Here is a 22186-nt window from a genome sequence, read left to right as displayed (position 1 = left end):
TCTTACAGTAATATTGTTTTGCTTGGTCTCCAAAGTGTTCATGTCTTTCCTTATTTAGCCTATATTAGCAAATATTTATCAAATGCCTGTTATAAGCCAGAAATCATTGTAGATGTAGAAATGTAAAATACTTCAGAAATATTAATATGAAACATCATCCCCCTTCAACACTTACCTCATAATATAACCAGAAGCTATTTCCTACTATAATCCTAAAAAGCCTACCTACAGTAAGTTAATTTTAGAAAGTTAGCTTAAAGGATATGATTTCTTTCTACTCTTCTAAATAATTTAAGTTCTCTCACCATTTTATGGTTGACTCTAAAAGGTACACGTACTTCGTTACCGTTATAAGATTTCTAGTTAATGACTACATTCACTGAAGAAAAAAAAAAATCCTTCAAATTGTGTGCTTGACTTGTCAATGATTACTTCAGAAGATAGTTATATATAAATCCATTTCTGTCCATTTCTGTTTTATATGTAATGTTTTTTAGAACATGTTTATTACTTTACTCAAAGTCCCTCAAATAAGTTAGAGTGCGGTAAAAGTATAGATGTGTTTATACTGTGGAAAAAGCATGAGTTTTGTGCTCGCTTTGGCAGCACATATACTAAAATTGGAATGATACAGAGAAGATTAGCATGGCCCCTGTGCAAGGATGACACGCAAATTCGTGAAGCGTTCCATATTTTTAAAAAAAAAAAAAAAAAAGCATGAGTTTTGGAGTTAAGTATATGAGGGTTCATTTATCAATCTATATGGCAAACCATAATAATAATCTCATTATTTAGTAATCCTTCCATTAATTTTTGGAAGGAAAATAAAAATAAAATGTGAGGTTTATGGACAAGAATATTCAGAGAACATTATACATAAAGTGGACAATTGAAAACAATATATTGGCGTTATTGGAATAAGCAGTGTGATACAACTGTAGCATGAAATACTGTGCAGCCAGAAACATCTTATACAACATTTATAGGTAATGAAAAAGCAAGATATAAATTTTATATTATTTTGATGAAAAAAGGTCATTTCTGCTCCTTATATTTGGAAAAATATGGAATTAAAAAATAATGAAGTGCATAATTGTTTCATGTACATTATTTCATTTGTATTTAAAACAATTCTGTCATAGATGAATTATTTTTACTGCAAACAAAACAACTGATGTTTTCAGATGTTAACCAACTTTCTCAGTACAAAAGGGCTAATACAAAATTCTGGTAAATTGAACTCAGCTCAGTGCTAGGCCTAATCTAAGTTATCACAGAAAGGCTATACCCAATTGGACTTGTACCTGCTTTGGAAAACGCTTCCTGTCTTAAATAAGATGAATATGGGCTATGTCTGTATTACTTATATTTGTTCATCTTATATTTTCTTCAAAGGACAAAAATGTCTCTTTTCCTTGAATTCAAAATTTGGGGTTTTTTTCACTTCTTGTCTTTTTGATATGCTTTCCTGTGTAGATTACACACTGCTTGAGTTCAGAATTAATGTTCTGAATCTTAAAGGTGCTTAGTTAAATTAATGTTCCTTCTTAAATATATTTGTCTCTAAATTGCACAGCCATTTTGCAAATAAAGGAAAAATTGGCTAAACTTTAGAAACTAGAAGTGCCAGAGCAAACAAGCTCAATTTATTAGCTATAGCTGTGTCATAAGAGACAAAAAATAAATGTATTTCTCCCTTGAAATATTCTAAAAATATACTATACCTTACATATGCAAAACTAAGATAGTAAGAAAATGTATACCTCTGTCTGGCTTAAAGAATATACAAAGACAATATCATACATACCATATTGGGATTGAATTAAATATTAAAATTGGAGTCCTGAGTAGAATGAAATTTAAGTTAAATCAGTCAGCTTAATAAAGTTTGTGTTTTCCTAAAATTGGTTACTGTCGACTCCTGGAACTTCATAATATTTTGTTAGAAGTGTTGGTTTATAAGTTTTTCTCTCCTGCCAGACTATAGATTTCTTCAGGGCCAAGATCCTCTTTTACTAATATTTGTTGTATTCTTTGCATTTCTACAGACCTGACATCTGGGAGAATTTGAGTGAGTTTTAAGAAGGAATCAGTGTAGACTAGATCTAGTTGAAACTTAATAATTGATGATAGGATTGTTGATACAAAATGGTGAGAGTATTTTATATTGTAGGGATTTGTTTTGCTTTTGTTCTCCCCTGTTGGATACACAGAGTGAAACCATTTTCCTGTATTTCTAAAATTATTCTTTGTAGAAAATCAGAAATTATTATGAAACCAACATATAACTTCTATAGTTTCTGAAAGTATGCCTCTTTTGATAACTCTCATTTGATATCTCCCTTTGGTATTAATGTGGGAAATATGCTTTGTGTAATTCAAAAAAGTTTTCTACTTGGCCTTTCAATTGATGATCATACTCTGTCTAATGCTGAGGGAAGGCTCAAATGAAGAGGCTGTGTGCTATAGCTGAATATGTACAAACCTCAAAACAGTAGTGTCATAAGACCTAAGTTCCTGACATAGATTCAGCAAAAATCACAGTTTATTGTTATATGTTTTGTTTAAAATGTTTATTTGTTGCAACCCTGGAGAAACTACTGGAATAGAGTAGGCAGGCACATATTTGTTTAAGTCATTTATTCAGCAGGCATTTTTCTTCTTTAGGTATACAGCACTGTCCTAGCACGTACACACAAATATAATCTTGGAATTTCATTAGATAACTCTAATGCCTTATTTTAGGATAGAAGAACATTGGCGTAAAGTATTAATTTAAGAAAACTTTGCTGTTCAGAAATTAATTTGCTGAAGAATGGTCATTGCGTCACTCACAAGTTAAAGAGAACAGAAGGAAAAATATTAGTTGGTATTATTGTCAGTGGTACTAACTAGTATCTGAGAATGCAGCCAAATAGTTTCATAGGAAAGAGACGAATATAAACAGGAGGGTAAAAAAGATGAGATATCTGAGAAAAAGGAAAGAAAGAGAAAAACGAGGCTTTGTATATGAAGAAAGGGAACCTACGGTCACCATTATGATTTTGGACTCTCATTAATGATATCAAGCCAGCACTTAATATTCTCATCCACCACCTGCCTAAGTGTTAAAGCTTGTCAAATCTCTGTTTATAAACAAGGGTTACATTTTATTGTCAAAATTAGATTTCAGTTTATTTTTTATGAGAAGTTCTAGAAGCCAGCAAAAATCTGGAATTATAGAAGGTATCTCTAAACGATCATGACACACTTTCCCCCTGAGCTAGGATATGGCCTATGTATGTATCCATTGCATGAAGCCTTAAAATAACAACCAAAGAAGGCTAGTCTACTAGGGATAAGATCAGCAAAAGACCAGGGACCAAACCTTGTGATTTTTATAGCAGATAGGCTTTCCTCTGATTGAAATGGAAAATCAGTGGAGGCTTTTGATCAGTGAGTAACACTATATGTCCTGTATTGAAAAGACTCCTTCTGGCTACACAGTTGAAAGCATATTATAAAGACACAGAAAGGAACATGAACAGTTTGGAGGCTATTGTAAATATCCATGCAAAGGATAATGAGGGCTATAGTTGCTTAAATCTGAGTGGAGCAGTAAAGGGTGAGGAGTGGATACATTTTGAAGATAGAAACAACAGTGGTGATGGAGTGGATGTGGAATGTGAGTAAGAAGAGTCTAGGATAATTTCAAGATTTTATGCCTACCTGGAAGATAAAGTTACATCAAATTAAAATCAAGAGGACTATAAATAGGGCATGTTTAGAATCGTGTACAAATCAGAATAGGCAGTGTTGTGGTAACAAACAACTCTAGAATCTTAGGTGCCAAAAACAATGAAAATTCATTTATAGCTATGATACATTGCAAAGAAAATTGACAACAAAGTTTCTGTTTGAGAGGATCTCATGCTGACTAAGGCTCCATGTTGACACTTGATTTAGTAGCTACTGTGGCTAGGTCAGGAAACGCATTGAATCATGTACTAGATCCTAAAGCTTCTTTCCAGAAATCAAACATAACTTACACTCAGTTATTCATTTGCCAAAGTGGGTGACATGCCCACATTTATATTTTAAAAATAAGCTAGAGCTACATTTTTACCATGGACGCTAAAGGTGTAAACTGGACATATTTTGGAAATAACACTTAGGATTCTTCAGAAGACATTTAATGTGCCAAGTTTGTCATTCTGATTAGAAATCCAACTAGTAAAGCCAAATTCAGAGTTGCCTGTATGGGTATAGATTTCAGGAGAAGGATCTGGATCAACCATTTAATTAAATATTTAAAGCCATAATCTTGAGAATCAAATGCGCAGGGAGAAGAGTATTACACCTAAACCATAAAATATACAAAGATGAGTGGTCAGGAAGGTGAAGGAGAGAACAAATAAAGAAAACTAAAGGAGTGTAGCCACTGAGCTTGGTAGAATAGAAACCAAGAGAAAATGTCCGCAAAGCCAAGAGGATAAAATAATTCAGGAATGAATGAGTGACCGTTTATGCTAATACTGATAATAATGAAATTGAACTCAATGACTGGACTTAGTACAATGGAAGTTATTGAAGACTTTAAAAGAGAGTTTTTCTGTAAAGTGTTATAAAAAAATGCCTGATTACAGCAGGCTGAAAGAGATATTCAAGAAATAATATTGTGACAGTGATTTTAAGAGTTTTGATACAAAAGAAGAAATACCTAGAGAAAGAATCGGGTCAGTGAGGGTTTTTCCTCTCTTCTTTTTTAAGGTGAGTGATTTTAAATATGTTTTTATGCTGATGAAAATGACACAGAATAGAGGGAAAAAATGATGATGCAGAATAATATTTCATGTGTCCTTAAGAGTAAAGTAGAAATCGCATGCTTTTGATTGAGCTCATTTTGAAGTTTTAATGCCTTCAGCATTATCACACTGTTTTTCTGTCTCCATTTCTCTTTTTGTGTCATGTAGAGGGAAGCAAAAAACTCTCATTAGGTCAAGAGTAATCTTAGATCTGTTGGATACCATTGCAGAAGTAGATTGAAGAGCAGATTCTTAGGAAAATTTCTTGAAAAAAAAAAAAGTTATTGTAAGATGTATTTGTATAGTGGAAGGGCTTTGCATGCCAATATATGAGAAATTTTTGTCATATCCCAGGGATAGAACTAACTGGACTGACATAAAAGTGATTAAGAAAAGTGAAAGTCACTCATTCGTGTCCGACCCTTTGCAACCCCATGGACTCCATGGAATTCTCCAGGCCAGGATACTGGAGTGGGTAGCCTTTTCCCTCCCCAGGGAATCTTCCCAACCCAGGGATCGAACCCAGGTCTCCTACATTGCAAGTGGATTCTTTACCTGCTGAGCCCCCAGGGAAGCCCAAGAATACTGGAGTGGGTAGCCTGTCCCTTCTCCAGGGGATCTTCCTGACCCAGAAATTGAACCAGGGTCTTCTGCATTGCTGGCAGATTCTTTACCAACTGAGCTATCAGGGAAGCCCATGATTTAGGAAAGAAAATTCAAATAAAATCCTAGAAATAGACTAAACTGTAATTTCCAGTTAGCTGGATTTTTAGAAAGGGATGATATGGTGCAAACGTTGTCATATATTTGCTCTCCTAGATCCTGCCTCTGCCCTGCGCAGCCACAAGTGGGGCTGACTCCTGTGGTTACATTGCCTGGACACTTCTGCCAGTGGGGCCAGTAGGAGGTGTCAGCAAGATATAAGTGGGCACATAGAGATCACCACTCCCTCACAGTTTCAGGTACCTCCTCAACCCTAGCAACCCTCAGAAGTTTTTAGTCCACAGTTCTCGCACTTTCCAGGTCTTTCCCCAGTCCCTCCTCTGGCCCATTCAATTCTTTCTACTACTGCGGATTCCTGGGGCCTCAGCATCCCTTTCTGGTTCGTTCAGCATTGTTAATACTGTATAAATAGTTCATTTATTCAAGTCTTTTCATTTGAATTATCTGGATGTGATTCAGTATAAATTCAGGGATAGTATCTTTAAATATTTTACAGGACAAATTGTATAGTTGACATATGTTGTAGTTGACATGTGTTATACTCAAGTCACTGCCATTATTAATTTTGATGCCCCTATTGTTCCTAATTTGGGCAGTGGGAGCCCATTCAAGTTGGCTTCTGCATCTGTTCAGTGCATACTCTCCAGTTTTTGAGTTTTGCCTTCTTTCTGGTACAGTAACACATTTTGGGTACACTGTGTTTTTTTTTGCCTGCCCCGGTACTAGAATTGGCCACTTCTCTAAGGATCCTGGTTCCTTAATGGTGGGAGATAATATCTTAAATTAAATCAAGGTGTTAAATGTGCTTCTTTTGGAGATATCATTGATTTTTTTTTTTTTTTTTGGCTGTTTCTCAGCTCTTAGCTCTTAGGAAATACACATATTTATGAATTGTTAATTAATACTAACACTTCTATTTCTAATTGAACACAACATGGTTCTTTTGGCTTATTTCCTTTCATATTTATTATTCCTTTCTTTGGAGGAACTTATTTTAGTAAAATTGATTAGTCTGCTGAGTTTACCTGGTGAGCTAGCATAAGTCTCTGTTCTGTTTTGAAATCACTAGAATTGAGGTGCTTTCTCAATCATAGATTGTTGTTGCTCAGTCGCTAAGTCATGTTTGACTTTTTTCATCCCCATGGACTGCAGCCCACCAGGCCTCCCTGTCCTCACTATCTCCCAGAGCTTACCCACATTCATGTCCATTGAGTTGGTGATATCATCCAATCATCTCAATCCTTCACCGCCCTCTTTTCCTTTTGCCTCAATCATAGATAGGATCTTCTAGAAATATATCTCATGTTAAAGAATCTTGCATCATGAAAATACAGATTTTATTTATGCAGTGATCACATACTCAATTTTATGATAGACTAACCAAATATACTTTCTAAGGAAGACTATTGTCAGTCTTTATGAAAAGCAGTTTGAAGACTAATATAATAATCTGTGCCAAGGATATTGAGGCTCACAGTACTTATTAGCTTAAGGTAAAACAATGGGAAGAAGTGAGTACATGTGAAGATAGAAATATAATGATTAGTTATGGACTTACTGATGAATAATTAATAAAGAGAAGGGTTTAGGATGATTTTAGTATTTTACCTGTGAAAAAACTAGAGGAATGAAGTTTGACTAAAATGAAGATGACTGAAGAAAGAGCATATTTAGTCAGTCAGAACAGAGTGAGTTATGTTGTGGTAATGAACAATTCCAAAATTCCAAGGCAAAAACAACACAGATTTATTTCTTATGGTGGTTTATCTGACTGCAGAGTACTTGCCAGATAGGATCTTCTTATAATCCCTTTTAACAAGCAAGAACTTTTTTCATTTCAAGGTTTAATGCAACCCACCCCTCTGGTGAGTTAGAAGCCACCCATTGCTTGGCAGACACTCCTTATATTTCTTAAAATTAGCACAATGAAGAGTTAGTGACCTGAGAATATGCTTGTATGTTTCTTTTGCAAAGTTGTGCTTTTTTTCATTCCTATGAAACTTTTGCTCTTCCTTTTCACTGTACCCCCCCTTTTTTTTATAATCAACTTTTGATTCTTACAGTCTAGAAATTATGAGACAAATGTGTTTATTAAAATAGGTAATAGATATATGTCTCTAGACTCTAAGTAGATCCCTCTTCTATGAGGTAAATATATGACTTGTGTAATAGGTATCTGACCTATGTATACTTTGATGGATACACTTTTCTTTGAAGTAATTAAATTTCCAGGTAACATGTACTTAGGTATTATTAGTTGCAGGAAGAGAATGAGACAAGGGGATAGTGAATATAACACAAGAAGAATCAGGATATATTAACTTTCTCACTGTGTAATAATTTGTCACAAATTTTGATTTGACACCACCCATTTATGAATTCTCAGTTTTGTAGGTGAGAAGTCCTATATAATATTGCTGGGTTCTCTGCTCATGGTTTCACCAAGCTGAAATCAAACTGAGCTCTTTTCTGGAGGCTGACAGAAAAGAGTTGACAATTCAGAATCCAAGCTTATTCTCCTTAGCAGAATTCAGTTCCTTGCATTTAAATGATTTTGTGGGCCTCATTTCCTTGTCAGTCTGCAGCTGGGGGCCACTCTTACCTCCTGGAGACTGCCCACATTCCCTCCCTTGGGGCAGCCCCAGTCATCAAGCCAGCAAAGGCACACCAAATCCTTCTTGTGTTTTAAGTCTCTCACTTCCTCCATCTCTGACCTTTAGACTTAGGTTAAAGGGCTCAGGTGATTAGGTCAGGCTTACCCACAGAATCTCGCTGTCTTAAAGTCAGTCATTACAGGACATTAACTACAGTTGGAAAATCACTTTTATCAAGCTTTAACATAGTTTCAGGAGTGATATATCTTAATATATACAGGTTTCATCCACACAAGGGGAAGAGCTTATACAAAGTTGAGTGCAATTTGGCATTACCATGGAATTCTACCTCCCACCTAACTGCTCTTGAAAATATTAAGCAATCCTTATTTTCTACATAAGATAAATACCTTATATAAGTGTCTGTTTAGATTTTAGTGAATGGCTTTAGATATTTTATCCTGGAGAATAAAATTTTATGTAAATTGTCCTAACATTTAAAGAAGAAGAATGAGGCATCAAGGAGAAAAATGCATAAAAGAAAAGACTGTTCTGAACTAAAAAGAGTAACCATTGAGATTGGCATATTTATGAGAAAAGCCACTCAAATCAAAGTTGGAAGTTCATGCATTGATTGTTAAAATGAATAAAGAAATTATTTGAGTCCATTAGCTTATTAATTAATCAAAGTCCATTGTGTCTCAGAGGTTAAAATTGAACCAGGTTCTAATAAGAATTTTTAAGAGTTCTGTCCTCTGATAGGATATGAAGACAAAGTCTTTTGCTAATAGAAAATGTCTGGAATTCTGATTAGATCAAGAGGGGTGCCCCTTGAGATAGTTTCAGGGTAAATTGAATGGTCCAACCTCCATTTCTCTCCCACTGACCAGTTGGTGCTTGACAATGATAGGGTTACCCTAGGACAGAACAAAAGGAAATTAAAAATATCAGTGTCACAGATTTGTGGTTTCCAGAGGCCAATCTACACCTTTATAAATCATCAGTGTAAGATTGAGCTGTTGTTCTGGGAAATATCTTAGGTCAAAATTGCATAGTACAGCTCCTATAAATACTCTCAGAATATTTATTTCTCTGTTGCTGTGTACTCATTTCTTAGCCTCTAAAGGGGAAGCAGCATACCCTCACATTGGGTGCCTTCCTGAGTGGCCGGAAGCTGCAGCTCTGCGCACAGTAACCGCAAGAAGCAAGCAATCCCATTAACCACTCAATCTGATTATTAACCTTTAAAAATAAATACAGGTTGGAAAGCTTATTTCCCCCCTAACAAAGGGAAATAGAAATCAATAATGACTTAGATTCTATTTGTGAACTAAAATGTTCAAGCTGCTGAATAAAATGTGTCACAATGTGGCAGGGTAAACACACACATGCACACACACACACACACACACACACACACTTGTTGGAAAGGCTTGTGAAAAAACAGGAATTCCATTTGATCGACATTGGCCTTCTTGAAATGATAATAAATGTCAACAAGAACCTGAAAAAAAAAAATAACAGAGAAAGGATGAAAATGTATGTTGAGTACTTACTGAATATACCCATAAACTCTCTTAGATGCTTTCACATGCTTGCTTATAGGATAGAAACTGAAGTTTTGATGTTTAATGGTATGAACAGTGCAGTCACTACTTTAATAATTAAATTTCAGCTCTTCTTCTAGCCATTTGGGCAAGTGATAGATTCTCTATATGCTTTTCTTTATCTGGAAAATGGAAATAAATTACCTACTTTATAATATTATTGTGACAATAAATGAGATATTTAAAGTGATGATGTGGTGGTGGTGTAATAATGACCTCCTTTTATCCTCAAAAGCCCATGGGTATCTGGCTTCCTGTCCAGGATGTAGAGAGCTGTAGCATTCCTCTCAGGCTTTAAAAAACTACCGTCAATTTATGACTATGACTGAACCCAACAAAGAGTTGAGGTTGCAGAGCCAGAGACTGCCAGAGCAGTCATGTACTGCAAGGAGAGAGAGGATCTGAGCACTATCTCACTGGAGATAAACATAACTGGACACCAATAAAGAGAGTGTAACTGGAAGAAATGACAATTGAAGAATGTCAACTACTGGCAAATGAGGTAGTCTGAAACTCCGAGGACTACAGATATTGGGGGGTAGCTATACCTTCTCTCAGGGTCTCTGTCTGTAAAGTGTGCCAAACATTCATTCATAAGATTGAAAAAGAAATTTCTATTGCAGTGCCGACCTCAGGGAGGTGAAGCTGCTACTGCTGCTGCGTTGCTTCAGCCGTGTCCAACTCTGTGAGACCCCATAGACGGCAGCCCATCAGGCTCCTCTGTCCCTGGGATTCTCCAGGCAAGAATATTGGAGTGGGTTGCCATTTCCCTCTCCAGTGCATGCATGCATGCTAAGTTGCCTCAGTCGTGTCTGACTCTGTGTGACCCTATGGACAGCAGCCCACCAGGCTCCTCTGTCCACAAGATTCTCTAGGCAAGAGTACTGGAGTCAGTTGCTATTTCCTCCTCCACAGGGAGGTGAAGAGCAACAGCCATATAAGCATGTGAGGGTCAAGAAACTTCATCCAAATCCATCTTCTCCTATTTCTTAAAAGAAAAAAAAAAAATTAATGTGTATGTGAGGTGGAGAGCAACCATCACTGCTGCCCTTAGTTGAAAACTGATTGCAGCTCAGAGAGGGAATTGGCAGAGAAAAGCCTGCTTCTAGGGGAGAGGCTTCCTTTGCTGAGCTCACAGCCATAGTGGCAGAAAAACAGCAGGACTGAAAAGCCACTCTCATAATGCAGGGACATGACATATGCCCAAGAATAAGGCTTAATAAAAATAAATGTTCACTCCCTACCACCAGTTGAAGTTTTGAATAATAAGTAACTTCAGGGTATTGCTGAGAGAGTATCAAAAGAAGAAAAACGTGCAAGACAAGCCAATAGAATGACATCTTCAAAGTGAAAAAGGGAGACAAAAAATAAACCTGTCACCACTGGTACTTTAAGTAGCTTACTTAAAGTAATCTAGTAAACAGAAGTATCTTTCAAAAATGAGACTTTCTCAAACAAAAACTAATGAAATTAAAAGTTAAAGTAAGTTCTTCAGCTTGAAAGAATATAGTAGACTTAAACGTTGTTGTTGTTGTTCAGTCATTCAAAGAGTCAGTCTGACTCTTTGCGACCCATAGACTGCAGCATACTAGGTCTCCCTGTCCTAGGTCTCCTGGAGCCAGCTCAGACTCTAAAGTGGGACCATGCAAGGAAATAAATAGCATTGGAGAGGTTTTATAAGGAAGGAAAGTTTAGTTCTGTGGCTTAAAAAAAAAAAAAATCCTTAAAGATAATTGTCCAATACAAAAAATACTAGCAGTGTGCTCTATGTTAGTATTTGTAAAAGTAAAACAGCACAGTAAGTTGAGTCGTGGAATTGGGGAGTACTCTGGTTAAGGTTCTTAACTACTAGAAAGTAATACAATACTAACTTGAAGTTAGGCTCTAATTACAATATACATGGTAAACTTTAGTACGGTGACTTTTTAAAAAGATGTATAAACAGCAGGTTGATGAACTATTACAGCAGCTTTATCCTTAGTAGCCAAATATTAGAAAGAAATCTGATGTCCTTCAACCAGTGAATGGATACACAAACTGTGGTATGTGCATACAATGGAATATGTGAATTGCTACTTAGCAGTGAACGGAATATTTAGAAATTGCAATAAACTTTGATAAATACTTTAAGCACTGAAATTCACCCCCTTCAAAAGAGTTTTAGATGTCATAGATCTACTAATCTATCTATCTATCTATCTATCTATCTATACACATATACACACTCTTAATCCTTCTTTCCTTTCTTTTATTTTTTTTAAAGAACAGATACAAATCTTTGGATTTCCTTCTATGAGCATATTTTTATAGAGCTTGATATATAATTTTCTGTTGGATATGATATTACATGTAAGTGTTATGATACAAGTTAATGTTTATATACACACACACATATACACATGGATTTGAACCACACAGCCCCATTGGTGCATGGATTTGTTGGGGGAGTGTGTAATTTCCTCGGTTCTGTCTCGCTGCAGCAAAAATTTGAAGCAATGGACGGACCAGTGTTATAGCTCAATTTCATTTAGAAAGCAAAGGAAAATACATCCTCGAGGCATGAGGACGGGTTGACCCAAAAGACAAGACAGGAGAGGCCTCCGGCTCAATTTTGGCTCCTCTTTTTATGTGTTTTTTCTCCTCCACTTGAGTCTGCCCTGTGTAAATTGGGCTAGCCAAGAGGGCTGTTTGTTTTACCTGAGGTCCTCACACCTTCCTTTGTTCTATTTTCATGGGCTTTTCCCTTCTTTGTCTTTTAGCCACCACCATTTTGGACTTCTTTTTCCTATTTTAACTACCTAATATTACCCCCTCAAGAGATGGGAGGCCCAATTATTTGGGAGTAAGGGTGTCGTGGTCTCTCTGGCTACTTCCTGCTGAACTGGGATGGCAAGGGGCTTTGGGCCTCCCCCTCTTGCTAGTCTCAAGACTCCTTATAGCTATGTCCATCTAAAGTTGAGTGCTATTTTCCATGGTCAGCTGTAGTTTTATATATCCTTGTTGAACTGGCACTGCGTGTTGTAGCTTGTTGACTTGGGCAGAGACAAAATAGGTTGAACAATTGATAATACATGGAGCAATCATAAGCAGCATCAATATGGTGATAACAGGAATTAGTAGGGGCATTAGCCAACTCCAAGTTCCCATTCACCAGGAGAAGGATCCCCCAAGGAGAGATTGTAGCCACCCCAAGGACTCTCCAGCTCATTCTTTGAGATCCTGAAAGATCTGAATGTTTTTAGACTTTCTTTAACTTAGCTGGAGGTGTTTACCCAGCAACAACATGTCTCATTCAAGATGGCTCAAGTCCCTCCTTGTTCAGGGATCAGGAGATCTATCTCCTGTCTATTTTGGAGTACAACCCCTGCCAAGCTGTGTTGGCTCTTTAGAGCTATCCTGAGAAATCTTATTCCCAGAACCTTGATTTGGGGGGTGTTCATTAGGATGACACTCATTTGTAGTCCTGAATAAGTATCTGAGAGCTCCCAGGGGGCTCACAGGTGTATTGAGTGTCCTTTTGTTTTCTTCCAGGGCTTGACTTGTGAGTAGTGAATCTAGGAGTCATGTCCTGGTACCTTGACTGCTGTGGGGGTAGAAAGTATTACAGGGTGGGGTCCTTCCATGTGGGCTGGAGTTGAGCCTTTGGGGACCCATCCTTCCAGACTTTAATTAGGACTTGAGTCCCTGGAGCATATAGTGGTGGCTCTTTAGAATCTTTTGAGTCCTGGTTGACACCCCACAAGCATATATCTTGTTGGAATTGTCCAATGAGTGTGGTATAAGACTGGAGGGTCTGAGCCTCTGGATCTAGGAAGAGGTCATTGACATAAGCAAAAGGTCTCCCATGTAGCACCTCATAAAGACTAAGACCAACGTGTTCCTTAGAAGCAATATGGGTATGGAAGAGAGCTAATGGTAAAGCCTCCTTCCATCCCAGGGGAGGTCTCCTGGGTTATCTTTTTTATCACTGATTTTAATAATTGGTTGGCTCCTCTACTTTTCCTGAAGACTGAGGCCTCCAGGCACAATGGAGATGATAAGTAATGCCCAATGTGCCTCTTGGGTGACCTTAGAAATAAATGATGTCCCATTGTCACTTTGTAATGACCTGGGAAGACCAAATCTCAGAATGATTTTGTAGAGCAGTTTTATTACCACCACCTCAGTCTTCTCAGTCCAGGTGGGAATGCCTTCAATCCACCCTGTGAATGTATCTATCATGAATAACAGCTATTTATACCCTTGAGAAACTGGCATCTGGGTGAAGTCCATCTGCCAGTCCTCTCCTGGGTAGGTCCCACGTTGTTGGACAGGCTGGGCCAGCTGGGGTCTTTGAGCTCCTTGGGGGTTGTTTAATTGGAGAGTAGGACAAGAGGAGACTGCTTGCCTTATAGTCATTTGAAGGCCTTTTACTCTGAAGGACTTTTCTAGTAATCTTTGGAGAGCCTTTTCCCCTAAATGAGTGTTGGCATATAAGGAGCTAACCAACTTCCATTGGAGGTTCCCGGGCAGAAAAGGGAGTCCCTCCTTTTGGAACTACCCCATATGGTCCTCTTGAAAGCCCTCACTCTTAGCTTTAAGAGTCTCACCTTCAGAATATGAAGGAATTTCTGGCAAAGTTGTCTGTGGGACTAAGGTGGCAACCCCCATTAGGTCATGGTTCTGTAACGCTGCTCTCTTAGCTGCCTGAACAGCTGCTTGGCTCCCTCTTGTCACTTCCATGCTCCCTTTTTGGTGCCCTTTACAGTGGGAGACTGCAACCTCGGCGGGCAGGTGGACGGCCTCCAAGAGTCTAAGGATTTGATCACCATCTTTGATTGGGGACACTCGGGTTGTCAAGTGGCCTCTTTCTTTCCATATAGCAACATGTGCATGTAGCACCAGAAAGGCATACTTGGAGTCAGTGTAAATGGATTATCTTTTTCCTTTTCCCAGCTCTAAAGCTTGAGTCAGGGCTATGAGCTCAGGTAATTGGGCCGAAGTATGGATGTGAGAGTTGGACTGTGAAAAAAACTGAGCGCCGAAAAATTGATGCTTTTGAACTGTGGTGTTGGAAAAGACTCTTGAGAGTCCCTTGGACTGCAAAGAGATCCAACCAGTCCATCCTAAAGCAGATCAGTCCTGGGTGTTCACTTGAAGGACTGATGCTGAAGCTGAAACTCCAATCCTTTGGCCACCTGATGTAAAGAGTTGACTCATTGGAAAAGACCCTGACACTGGCAGGGATTGGGGGCAGGAGGAGAAGGGGACGACAGAGGATGAGATGGCTGGATGGCATCACCAACTCGATGGACATGAGTTTGAGTAAACTCCAGGAGTTGGTGATGGAGAGGGAGGCCTGGTGTGCTGCGATTTATGGGATCACAAAGAGTCGGACGCGACTGAGCAGCTGAACTGACTGACTGACTGACTGACCTGGTGGCAAAGGTTTAGGCTCTATGGTCTCAAAATTGGAGACTACTGCATATTCAGCTCATCTTTTACCATCCAAGACAAAACTGCTTCCATCAGTGTACCAGATTTCCTCAGTATTGGTCAGAGGGTCTTCTGACAATCCCTCTCAAGATTTTGTCCAATGGTCTAAGGTTTCTAGGCAAGAGTGAAAGGGGAGAGAGCCCTTGAGGGTGGGCAGGAGGGTGACTGGGTTAAGAACCTCACAAGGGGATGTAGTCAGGTCTGGATTTTCCATCAGCTCTACTTGTTATCTGAGGAGTCTTTGATCAGACATCCATAAATGGCCTCTCCCATTTAAGAGTTGTTTCACTTGGTGGCTGATAAAAATAGTTAGTTTGCTCCCAAAAGAGAGTTTTAAAACATCTTCTGTCAGGATTGCAATAGCTGCAAGATTTCGAAGGTGGGAAAAGATCTCTTCCTAATAAGGGAATAGGACACTCAGCGGCTACCAGAAACTGGTTTGAAAATATTTGTCCATCCCAGTAACAAAGAAGTGCTTGGGTGAACCTTTTGTAATTGCTTTTCCTGTAGCACCCAAAATGGTATAAGTTTGGGAGGAGAAGGCTCTGGAGTAGGAGGTAAGAACAGAGTAGGTAACCCCTGTGTCAGCCAAGAAATTCTCGGACCTACCTGCCACATCCAGTTGCATGCTTGGCTCCAGGCCGGTGATGGTTATCTGTAACAGGCAGACTGACTGGAGTGGGCTGCTTCAGTCCTGTTTAACCATCATGAGGGAAGGCTTGGCGCTTGACCTTGAGGCTCTGGTGAGGAGTGAGGAGCTGAAGGGCAGGAGGAAAAAGCAGTGGGAAAAACATGCCAAGGAATCCCTTTCATAACTTGCTGGAAAATCTGCTAAATACCTGACCTGTGCTCACAGTTTTCATTGGCCTGATCCTTGGCACAAAGAAGATTAAGGACGTAAGAAGCCCCACTCGCTTGGGCAGCAGCTACTAGGGCACTACAGATAGTGGGGCCTTCGGGACACGCTGAGGCACCCACTGCTGCTCGCCTGTTTGCAGGGCTTTTGAGGAAACAAACCAGAGATTGTAAAGGAATTAAGATTTTGTTAGCCATATGTCCTTCCAGCCGTAGGAGTGAGGACTTCCTATCCCAACCGGAGGTCTCATGGAATCTGAAACTGAGCCGCATGAGCTTTTTGCTGAGTTTGTTTTTGCTCTCCCAATTTCCAGCACGCTGGTCTTCAGGTCACTTCCACTGTGCTGGGTTTTCTTTGGGAGCTTTCGCTGAATTGGGCTTCTGCTCTGTTTGGCCTCTGCCTCGCGGCAGCAGCGGAGCCAAGATTATTTCAGCCAGGTTAAATCCAAGAAACGGCACCATATATGTCGGGGGAGTGTGTAATTTCCTCGCTTCTGTCTTTCCTTAGCAAAAATTTGAAGTGATGGATGGACCAGTGTTATAGCTCAGTTTTATTTAGAAAGCAAAGGAGAATACATCCTCAAAGTGTGAGGGTGGGTCAAGCCAAAAAACAAGACGAGAGGCCCCCAGCTCAATTTTGACTCTTCTTTTTATATGTTTTTTCTCCTCCTCCTCCTGAGCCTGCCATATGTAAATTGGACTAGCCAGGAGGGCTGATTGTTTCACCTGAGGTCCTCACTCTGGTCCTCGGACCTTCCTTTGTTCTATTTTCACCAGCTTTTCCCTTCTTTGTCTTTTAGCCACCGCCATTTTAGACTCCTTTTTCCTATTCTAACTACCTAACAGATTTAAAAAATATATATATACAGTCAACCCTCTGGATTTATGGACTTTTGATCAGTGGATTCAGTCAACTGTAGATCTAAATTTCCATATATGGTAGGTTGAATCTGTTGACATGAAAAGTGAAGTGAAAGTGAAAGTCACTCAGTTATGTCTGACTCTTGCAACCCCATGGACTGTAGCCCACCAGGCTCCTCTGTATATGGGATTCTCCAGGCAAGGATACTGGAGTGGGTTGCCATTTCCTTCTCCACGGCATCCTCCTGACCCAGGAATTGAATCCAAGTCTGCTGTGTTGCAGGCAGATTCTTTACCGACTGTTCATTGTACTATGCAATTTTATACAGGACACTTGGGCATCTGTGGGTTTTGTTATACAAGGTGGAGGCTTCTGGAACCAATCTCCAGTGGATTCTGAGGGATGACTGTAGAGTAATAAGATATGCATAACTGGAGTATTAACTTTCTTGGGAAGAAAACTTGTATTTTGTATTATTTTTCTTTGCTTGTTCAGTTCTTATCGACATGGCTAAATAGAAAAAGGGAGTAGGTGTGAGACTACAGAATCATGATCTTGGTAGTAGGAAAACTCTTGATGATACTAAGGTTAAAGGTCTTTAAGATTAAAATTACTTTAAGCATATAAATAACCAGAAGTCTTCAAGAATGTATAAAATTCTCAAATGTACTTTATTCACAGAAAGGGAAACAAGTTACCTAGATGGTGTGAGAAGGACCTCTAGAATTCAGGCCTTTTGACTTGTAAATCAATATAATCTTCTCCTCAGTAGACCTGTTTGCTCTTATAAGGTAAACTGCACCCAGATCTGGTCCACGTATTGATGAAAGACTCTAAAGATCAAGTTCTGAATTTAATGGAGAGGCGATAACATCCTTTTTTGAATGATGCATTTTCTTTCGTATTTTTATTAAGAATGATTTTTGCATCACATGCATATATATGTAGATTTCCTGCTGTCCTGAGAGTAGAAATGAAATAGCTTTAATAGAATGTATACTTCCCCTCCTCCCACAGTTCAGTTCCTACATTTCATAAAAAATTTGGTCCAGGTTAACTATTATGCGTCAACTTGTGACCTTGATAATAGCCAGGCATTTATGGAGAGTTTTAAGCTATGGTGAAGTCTTCCCTCTATTTAAATGCTGCTTGAATGTAGTTTTCAGTAGATGTACTTGATTCTGAAGACACTTGAAAGACTTCACATATGTTAATTATAGCAATCAAGACTCATAAAGCCTGGAATTTTACAGCTTTTCAGAGAGCCTCTGGGAATAAAATATCTTCCAATTCAGTGGGCAAGTTAAATCCAATTATGCTTCCTTCTTTTTTTTTGGCAGCTTCCCCTTTTGTACTCTTATAATCTGCAAACTTAGAAAAATGGCAAAAGAAAGAAGAGAAAGGCTCTAAACTGTTCTATTATCAAGAGAAACACAGTCCAATATTATCCTACCACTCTAAGTTCTTCTATTGCCAAAAAGCTCCCTATATTTACATGTAAGAAGGTTGCATTTTCTAAACTGAAAAGAGAAAACTTGTCAACATTACCAGGATTTGTTATAGATACAGAGAGCTACACCCACGTATACACACATAGGCACACACATCAGAAAGCTACTTTTAAGTTTCAAGTACCAGCATTTGCAACCTTTTACACTTCTCTCATTTTTAATTGGAGAGAACTTAATTCGATAGAGAAAACTAACCAAAGAGCTGAGAAACTAATTATACAAACAGGAAACGGTAAAGCCATATATAAAAATAGAACATTGACCCATAACCTGCAGAAACCTGCCTAGGAAGTTAACCTTCCCATATACTACACAGCACCCAACATCAGCCTGCTATAAGTTATACTTGTAGGAAATCAGATTGTGATCTTTAGTTAACTAAAGAACTAAGAGCCTCTTGTTCAGGAACTAAAGAACCTCTTAATGAGGGTGAAAGAGGAGAGTGAAAAAGCTGGCTTGAAATTCAACATTAAAAACCACTAAGATCATGCCATCCAGTCCCATCACATCATGGCATATAAAAGGAGAAAAAAGTGGAAACAGTGACAGATTTTATTTTCTTGTGCACCAAGATCACTGCTGATGGTGACTGCAGTCATGATATTAAAAGATACTTGCTCCTTGGAATAAAAGTTATGACAATCCTAGGCAGTGTATTAAAAAGCAGAGACATCACTTCACTGACAAAGTTCTGCATAGTCAAAACCACGGTTCTTCCAGTAGTTATGTACGGATGTGAGTTGGACCATAAAGAAAGCTGAGAGCTGAAGAATTGATGCTTTTAGGTTGTGGTACTGGAGAAGATTCTTGAGAGTCCCTTGGACTGCAAGGAGATCAAACTAGTCAATCCTAAAGGAAATCAGTCCTGAATATTCATTGGAAAGACTGATGCTGAAGCTGAAGCTCCAATACTTTGGCCATCTGATGAGAAGAGCCAACTCATTGGAAAAGACCCTCATGCTGGGAAAGATTGAAGTCAAAAGGAAAAGGGGGTGGCAGAGGATGAGATTGTTAGATAGAATCACCGACTCAATGGACATGAATTTGAGCAAACTTCGGGAGATAGTGAAGGACAGAGTTGCCTGGCATGCTGGAGTCCATAGAGTCACACAGAGTCAGACATGACTTAGTGACTGAACAGCATCTTTTGTAACAGTCCAGGGAACTGAATGATAACTTTAACAGCATTTAGCCCAAAATGCCCAGGACTTGATTAATAACTGACATCTTTAACTTTTGTCCCTGCTTCCGAGTTAGGACAAACCAGGAAAAGTCAAATGTGTGTCCCTTAATCAATCACACAGGATGCCCTATGTGTACACTATGTAAGTACACATAGTGGACCTGCAGCTTCTGCCTACAGAGTCTCTGATCAGGGTATACCTAAAGGCTTCCTTTTTCCCCCATTAAACACATCCCCTGCCCCCGCCCCAAGTGGTAGTGTCCGACTTCCTTGATAAAGCAAGCTCTGAATAAATAACCTTTGCTTTTCTCATTTGGTTGGTCTTCATTTATTTCCACGGAGCAAGGAATCAAAATCAACAACAAAACAGATCTCTGTTTCAGAATCTCTAAAATGCTTAAAAGTACTCATGGTTCAAATATCCACTTTCATAATTAAACTCTTATCTTTTTAATAGTTGTTTTCTAAAGTCACCTAGTGGAAATTATTTCACTTTGGGAGCATTTTTGTTATTTTTAAAAATAGTAAAGTATGTATCTACACATTTGTTAATATTATGATTCTAAATGCATTTTCATTTATAGAATCCATATTTTTTTAAATGTTTTCATTGAAAATGAAACACGTACACCCCAATGTTCATCGCAGCACTGTTTATAATAGCCAGGACATGGAAGCAACCTAGATGCCCATCAGCAGATGAATGGATAAGGAAGCTGTGGTACATATACACCATGGAATATTACTCAGACGTTAAAAAGAATTCATTTGAACCAGTCCTAATGAGATGGATGAAACTGGAGCCCATTATACAGAGTGAAGTAAGCCAGAAAGATAAAGAACATTACAGCATACTAACACATATATATGGAATTTAGAAAGATGGTAATGATAACCCTATATGCAAAACAGAAAAAGAGACACAGAAATACAAAACAGACTTTTGAACTCTGTGGGAGAATGTGAGGGTGGGATGTTTCAAAAGAACAGCATGTATACTATCTATGGTGAAACAGATCACCAGCCCAGGTGGGATGCATGAGACAAGTGCTCGGGCCTGGTGCACTGGGAAGACCCAGAGGAATCGGGTGGAGAGGGAGGTGGGAGGGGGGATCGGGATGGGGAATACATGTAAATCTATGGCTGATTCATATCAATGTATGACAAAACCCACTGAAATGTTGTGAAGTAATTAGCCTCCAACTAATAAAAAAAAAAAAAAGAAAAAAAGAAAATCTAAGGTAAAATTATCCATATTATATGGACATATGTGTGTATATCTGTGTGAGTAGATATGTGCAAATGTATATGTTTTTAAAAAATATATATATGTATATATGTAAGGCAATGGAACAGAATATGAGTTTATTATAAAACATTAAAATGTTATCTTCTTTCTTTGTGTTTATTATTTAAGTAATTATGTAAATAATACCTGGTAACATGATTACAAAAATAGTAATTTTCTTTAGAGATCATTAAGAATTTAAAATTGACTGAGTTATTCTATTATTAGGGTATATTTTTTAAAATTTTTGTTTGGAGTATAATTGATTTACAATGTTGTTTAATGACTGTGGGCTTTCCTTATAGCTCAGTTGGTAAAGAATCCACCTGCAATGCTGGGGACCCTGATTCATTTCAACTATGTTGGTGAGATCCACTGGAGAAGGGATAGGCTACCCACTCCAGTATTCTTGGGCTTCCCCTGTGGCTCAGTGATAAATGAGGAGACTGGGATTAACATATACATGCTACTATATATAAAATAGATAAGTAACAGGGATTTATTATTAGAATATTAGTCAATAAATTTTTTAGCCCTGGCTTTTATTTTTTTCTTACTTTACAGGGATAAATAATGAAAGTCAAATTTTCCATACATTACTGTTTCATTAGCTATATCTTCCTTATAGATCTTGGACAGTCTATTCAGAATTGTTTTGTTCATTTTTGCTTTTTAATATGAGAGCACTTGACAAACTTATAATTTTCCCATACATTTATCTTACAATAAACAAGAAAACATGGAGTCAGGATCAGTGAAAGAAAATGTAGGACTACCCAAACTCAAATGTTACAGATTCCTATTCTGTGTCAACAAGCCTTATGCAATTAGTTACTTTTTTCCCTCAATTCTGTTTTCTTTTTGTATAATCTTATCATATTTCCATGTGATGTTTATGTTTTAGTTCAACTTGGTACAAGTCATAAATATGAGCATCTACATATTAGGAATCTTACTGTATTGACCTCTGTGTGTATCCATATTCTATTTTGCAAAGCATATTACTAACAGTTCATATAATGATTTCAAACAGTATTCATCACTACAGTTTATAGTGACATTATGTGACACTAGATAAGTTTTTTGACCTATCTACACCTCAGATTTCTCATTTATAAACTAGGGATTGCAATAGTATTTACTTCATAGGATAAATCTTCAGAATTAAGAGCACTATAATATGCTTAGATTGGTATTTGGAACATAGTAAGCAGCTCAGTAAACGTTAACTATTACCTAACAGCACTGTCAAATGAATGACATTCATGATCATTGGATCAAAAGAATGGTAACTTTTTCATAAC

The 22186-nt window shown here is 38.1% G+C and overlaps 1 non-coding gene across 1 annotated transcript; it reads left to right on the top strand.

The window, feature by feature from the left end:
* The first annotated feature begins 590 nt into the window (after positions 1-590).
* LOC122673684 lies at positions 591-697 on the top strand. The gene has a single exon (XR_006334794.1). It is a non-coding gene; the product is annotated as a U6 spliceosomal RNA (small nuclear RNA).
* Positions 698-22186: the final 21489 nt, after the last annotated feature.

The sequence above is a fragment of the Cervus elaphus genome, chromosome 17 (assembly GCF_910594005.1).
Source record: "Cervus elaphus chromosome 17, mCerEla1.1, whole genome shotgun sequence".
In the NCBI taxonomy this organism is placed as follows: domain Eukaryota; kingdom Metazoa; phylum Chordata; class Mammalia; order Artiodactyla; family Cervidae; genus Cervus; species Cervus elaphus.
This window is presented reverse-complemented; position numbering and strand designations above follow the sequence as displayed.